The sequence below is a fragment of the Fukomys damarensis genome, unplaced genomic scaffold, assembly GCF_012274545.1.
Source record: "Fukomys damarensis isolate Sample0158 unplaced genomic scaffold, DMR_v1.0_HiC HiC_scaffold_30, whole genome shotgun sequence".
NCBI lineage: Eukaryota > Metazoa > Chordata > Mammalia > Rodentia > Bathyergidae > Fukomys > Fukomys damarensis.
The window spans coordinates 27,143,625-27,150,159 of record NW_022900942.1 but is presented as its reverse complement, the minus strand read 5'-3'; the positions used below and the strand labels follow the sequence as shown (position 1 = coordinate 27,150,159).

The 6,535-nt window shown below is 42.5% G+C and overlaps 1 long non-coding RNA gene across 2 annotated transcripts in view; it reads left to right on the top strand.

The window, feature by feature from the left end:
* Window positions 1–4,400: 4,400 nt before the first annotated feature.
* Window positions 4,401–6,535, top strand: part of LOC104870074 — a 9,655-nt gene continuing 7,520 nt past the window's right edge. Inside the window, exon 1 of one of the 2 annotated variants that reach the window (XR_782447.3) lies at window positions 4,401–4,505. This is a non-coding gene — a long non-coding RNA (uncharacterized LOC104870074). The remainder of the gene's footprint in view (window positions 4,506–6,535) is intronic. The other variant, XR_782446.2, reaches the window with a different exon arrangement.

Here is a 6,535-nt window from a genome sequence, read left to right as displayed (position 1 = left end):
AAAAAAAAAAAAAAAAAAAAAAAAAAAAGACAAGAAAAGAAAGAAAAGGAAAACAAAAAAAGGCTGGCGGTGTTCTCAGTGCAAAGGTCCTGGATTCAATCACCAGTACACTAAATAAATGTAATAGATATTAAATATTTGTTTTCTACCTTCTGAAGATAGCATTAGCCAAGTATACTTTGGACTGTAAATGCCAAATAAATACAAATCCTCACAATGGCCTGGAAGGCTCTATAATGCTCTTTCATAACATACTGGCCTTACTGGCCTTCTTAACTGTTTTGGGACATAGCCCATTGTGCAGATTTGTCTGATTAGGAATGTTCTTCCCAGTGGTTTACTTCTTTTTTTTTCCCAGCACTGAAGATCAGTCTCTGGACCTGGTAGATGCTGAGCAAATGCTCTACCACTGAGCTACCCTCCCAGCCCTCATAGTTTACTTAACTTTCTCCTCCCCCTTCTCAAACTCCACCACTGTGAGGCCCTGCTCAACTATTTTAATTTGAATCTTTCCCTCAAACTTACAACCCCATCTCTGATTTTCCTTATTTTGTGCGTTGTCTCTTTCTGTGGGGAAGACCTTTTCATTTGGGTATGTTTGCTTAGATGCTTTGCTGTTAAATACTCAGTAGAGAGTATGGCCAGGATACAGTGGCTCTCAACAGGGTCTCACTATGTAGCCTAACCTGGGCTCAAATTTGAAATCCTCCTGCCTCAGCGTCCCAGAGTGCTGGGATTACAGGCTGGTGTCACTGCACCCAGTTTAAGAAATATTCCTTGGATGAGTAAACGACTGCATACTCCTTGGAGGTCTTGTTCCATCTTTAAGGATGATTCTCTTGCCGGGCATGGTGGTGCACGCCTGTAATCCCAGCATTCAGGAGGCTGAGGCAGGAGGATTGCTGTGAGTTTGAGACCAGCCTGGGCTACATAGTGAGTTCCAGGTCAGTCTCAACTACATAGTGAGACCCTGTCTAAAAAAACAAAACAAAACAAAAAGGATGATTCTCTTGAAAGTGTTAGCTCCTTCCCTGAAGGAGGAGGCCTCAGAGTGAGTGAGGCCAGGCAGAGGGGGGTGAGCTGTGTTCTAAGCCTTTTTTCCTTAGAAATCCAAAAGGAGTGGCCCCTTCCTGAAAAGGCCGTGGTAAAACCTAATATTTGGCAGAATGCTGGAGAACTTTGAGCTAATTTTTTCATTTTAAAAAATCAGGAAGGAAAAACTGAATACAGGCATAAATTTTGACTAGATCCTAGTTTTGTCTTGTTTCATAGTTCTAGGGATCAAACCTAGGACCTCACCTGTCCTAGGCAATGCTGTACCAATGAGCTACATGTCCAGCCCACAGATCCTAGTGTAATACAAACAAATAAACAAAACTCTGAAAGACATTGGGGGATAATTGGGAAATCTGAAAATGAGTCAAATATTAGATATTATTAAGGAATTACTAATAACCCTGATAATGGGACTAAGGCTAAATAGAATACTATTATTCTTTGGAGATGTGTGCTGAAATGTTTAAGGGAGAAAAATCACAAGGTCCACAGTTTAGTTTCCAGCTCCTTCTGAGATTCATTCATGTGATAACCCTTCTTTAGTCCCCACTTGGGCCCCGGTCCCCACACCTCAGGTGTCCCCAGGGTATTGGGCCTCTTCCCACCGACAAGAGGAGGACATTTAATGGGGAAGGACCTGTGTGTGAAAACAAGGATGAAACCAGGACTTGCTGTCAACATCCAGTTTTCACGTGGGTCCTGGATCATGACATTAGTTTAAAGTGACTTTGATTCCCTTAGATACAAATCAAGGGCTGTGGCAACTCAGGACCACTCCAGTTTCGCCATGCTTGGCCTGTGCCCTGCACACAGTAAGTGACACTCCTCTGTTTTCCCTAGTGGAATAAATAACCAATCAGTTGATACATCCCATGACCTGTGTAATTTCTCCATCCTTGTGTCCTTCATTCACTCTTTTTTTTAATTTTAATTTTTATTTATTTATTTTGGTACCAGGGATCGAACTCAGTCCCTTGTGTTTGCCAGGCAGGCGGTGGAACCACTGAGCCAAATTCCCGGCCTCCATTCATTCTTAAGGACAAATTCATCTCCTGTTTCACCCAAGAGGAAATGACAAGCAAAAATTCTCAGCTTGCTACTCAGAAAGACTGCAGTCTCAGAAATATAAAGTGTCTTGTCCAAAAGCAAAATTCCACATGGCAAAGAATCTTGATTGCATCCCAGGTTTAACACTTCCCAAACCTCATCCTGGGCAAAAGCCTGGCATTCTTCACGGACCATGATTCCCTTCTCACCAACCCTATTTCCAAGAGCTGGCTGCTTGTGGCAGGGAGATGAGAAAACTCCGGAGTCAGTCACCGCCACTGGGTAGGACCTGCTTCCAGCTGCAGCCTGTGGAAAGTTACCTGGTTTTGTTTTTCCCTAAGCGTGAAGCCCACTTTTGTAGCTTGTATCTCAGGGCAAACATTAGTGTTTTAAACTTTCCAAGTTTATGTGCAATCTTGCCAGATTTGAAACCATCTTGTCTCAAGAGAATACATCCTTTATTTCTTAAAACATTTTTAAAAACATTAGTTTTACAGGCACCTGAGGTTGTGAGGTTGTGTGATTTGCTGGAAGAATTTTGGAAAAGTTTTATCCTGTTTCTGAAATTCAGAATCCTTGTAAGAACCATGGCTGGGAATTTAAAGAAAATCATCTGAAAGTTGAACCTTTGCTTCAGCATGATTTTCTAAATAATGGAGAAACTGTCTCAGTAAAAAGGCGTTGACTTTCACACACCAAGAGAAAGTGATGAAAGTTGCCCCAGTGTCCTGGTTGAGCCTGGTGGTGGGAGGGGTTTGTCCTGCCCTCGGAAGGAATTGTCTACACCAGGAGCCCCGAGGAATCTGTTTCACTTTAGAGGAGAAACATTCACAGTAATTTTCTGAAAAGAAGTATGATTTCTGTGACCAAGAGAACCAATAAAAGCACAAAGCAAGTTACCACAAGCAGCCTTGACACTGTGTGCCAGCAATAGGACCTTTAAAAAGATGAGGTTGATGCCATGACCCCTGAAAAAAGCTGGGGAGCACAGGACTGTGGAGACTTCCAGAGGGTCATTAGGACCTTTTCCCCATCTCAGGAGGAACTCTGGGCTTTTACTATATGAAGGTGCAGCCTGAACCTCAGCCCTCATGGGAAGGCCCTGTGGTTTCTAGAGAAGAGGTCACCCAATTACCTCAGGTGGGCAGAAGATATCGGGGAAGGAATCGAGTCTCCCACCAGAAGAGAAGGAGTGGCTGCAGGATCCATGAGCAGTGGCAACATTTGGGGCTCATTGCTTGAGATCACTTCTTGGGCAGGAACAAGAAAAAGCCACAGCCAGAAAAGAAAAGACGTGTGGGGTGGGATGACAGGAACTGCCAGCATCTCCTCAGAGCGTCATCAGCTTTCATCAGAAAGGCCAGGCCTCACTTTGGACCACACCTACTACTCAAGGAGAGTAGCGAATGGTTTTCTTTTAAAGCTTAAGCAATCGAACTGCCCACTGACCTCAAGAGAAAAAAGAAATGGTCACAGATAATAAAAAGAATAGCCACTGAGTACAGTAACATAAGCTCAGGGAAGATTACAAGTTTAAAGCCAGACTGGGCAACTTAATGAGACTCTGTCCTAAAAATAAAAAGTAAAAAAGGCTGGAGATGTAGCTCAGTGGTAGAGAGCTCCTTTGTTTAATCCCCAGTATCGTATGCACACATACGCGCCCACACACACAAATAGCTAACTACAGAATATATTTAGGCCCATGGCAGCCTCCATGGTTGTTTTTGCTTATATATCTGTCCTTACTCACAGACTGTAAGCTGTTATTCCCCTTGCATTTTGGAGCTCAGCAAAGAAGGTACTTCGTAAATAATACTTGGCATAAACAAGTAAATAGATCATAAATATATCAGAAATGACCCACTCAAGAAGACCATGAGATTGACTTCCAAATACTGGTCAAGAGCTCAAAGTATGATGAGCCCAGGATGCATTTGTGGGTTTAGGTGACTTTTCTGGTTCTAGGAACCTGAGGTGATGACAGTGTAATAAACTGGAGTCTCCCTGTGAGGAAAGAGCTAACCAAGTTTAAATTGGGTTTCTGAGAGGGAAATCATTCCCCAGGAATGATGGCCCATGATACCCTATTGGCCTCCATGTCTGTCTGCTGGTGGCAACACACACAGCAGAGTGGGGAATGCTGGGCATTTGGTCCTGCTTAGTGTTTGACCAAAGGTGATGCTGACTTAGGGGACTAAGGTCATGTCCCCCTTCCCCCACAATCAATAATTTAATGTGACTTATCAGAAACAGAAAGAATTGTTTACTTTTAAACCCTGGATCCCATAAAGGGAGTGGAGAAAGGCCTAAAAGCCACAGATGCACAAGGCTCTTGCCTCTACACACCTTCCTGCTAGCCGAAGGATGGATCTGGGCCTGAGAGAAGACACAAGCTGACTGAGGTAAGTGCCCATTTCCCATGCGGCCTTCAGCTCCCCTCCATGAAGCAGGCTGTTCTCCAGGGCAGCTACTGGCTCTGTGGGATGAGGGTGAGCTGCCTACTAGGGCCTTGAGCAACACATCTTATTTGCATTTGTCTGCTGTGGTTATTCACTTTCTTCCGGAAGCCTAAGGAATACGGGAAACTTTCTCAAAGTTTCCTCTTACCCCTATGGAGGGAGAGTGAGGCTATGACAAAACTGAGGATCCAGAGACAATGTGGACTTTTATTTCTCTCCTTGGAATGTCTGTACGGTAAACTGCTTCCCATTTTATAGTGACCTAATTTATTAATAAGTCCTTTAAACAGGATTTTACCAGAATGACTAACTGGATTAAGTTTGTTTGACCAGGAGTCTTCCCCTTCCCTGTGCTTCAGGGCAAACACATGGGCAAAATGTGCTGTTTTGTTCTTATACTTCTAAAACACTGGCATGGGAATTGTTCCTATTGAATGTGTCTGCCCAATCTCTTCCCTCCCCTGGCCACCTACACAAAATGAAACAGGTCCCTAGGAATCCCCAGGCCTCAGCATTTCTCTCTTTGAAAAATCCACTGAGGCCCTATCTTGGCTGAAAATTTGCCTGCTACTTCCTCCTTCACCCCAGATTGGTGATAAACATAGATAATAAATGCATGAATAAAGAACTTTCCAGATTTCACCACCCAATGGATCTCAATAAAAACAGAAATGCTGCTTTGTGCCTGTTGTCAAGAACATTCTATTTTAAAAGTTCCATGTGTTTTCAAAATGATAAGACTTAGAAGTATGATACTCATATTTTTTGTCCTCATCTAGACTATAATAACCTAAAAGAATCAAATTAATGCATTTAACACATTTGTTTTATGACAGTAAATGTAGATTTGGAATTTAAAAGCATCATTTTGTTTTATTCTGTTTGTTTTTTGAGAAATAATTTTTTATGATGGGTTAATTTTGCAATTTTCCCAGTCCCCAAAGCACTCTCTGCTTGACCTGATGGGGTCTGGCCCCTACATATTCTTAGACCCAAAGAACAGAATGTTATAGTGAAGATAAGCTAAGCACTGACCTGAGGAAGCATAGGAAGTTGTAATATTCCTGATGATTAGGAATCTAAGGTGTCTTCCTGGGAGCTATGGGGCATGAAGAGTACTTAAGCAGTGATGGATTTGCTAGAAAGTTAAGCTTCCTAAGGCTGCCTTCTTAATGAACTTTCTTTCCCAATTAGGAAAGGAAAGGCATGGCATTCAAAGAGCCACAGACCCAGTGGAGCTTATTTTTCCTCATAGGTTCAATGGGAAAACTGTGTTCAGAATTGACCACAGCTGCTAGAAATGGCAAAAGATCCCATTCCGTGCAGGAAAGTGAGGGCACAGTGTTGACTTTTAGTTTTAATAGTCACTGGGCTGGGGATTTAGCTCAGTGGTTCCTCTGTCTGCCTCGCAAGTGCAAGGTCCCAAGTTCAATCCTCAGTACAAAAAAAAAAAAAAAAAAAAAAAAGAAGAAGAAGAAGAAAATAGTTTTAACTGTCATTTAGGAATGCTTTACCCTCAACTTCCCATGGGCAGCTCTCAGGAATTAAGGCACAGAGAGATGGAAGAAGGTTTATGTGGAAAGATCAGAGGCCTAGAGAAGCTAAGATCTCTTGAGGCCTTTTCTAAACTATAGAAAATTGGTGGCATTTGAACAAGTCACCCTGATTAATATCCAACACCTTTGTCTTAAGCACTGTTTTCCCCTCCAGTTCTATACAGGAAATAACAGGTACTATTATTCCCAAGTGGCTTATAAATTTTCTTTCTTTTTTAAAAACTGGGCATCTAACCCAGGCAAGCAAGCACTCTACCCCTGAGCTACACCTCAGCCCCTCTGTTGGGTATTAACTGATACTGTTTACATTCTCTTGTCCAATATGGAAATACTGAAACATGAGACTTTGTAACACTGCAGAATGAGAAAAGGCTATGTGAACACACACACACACACACACACACACACACACACACA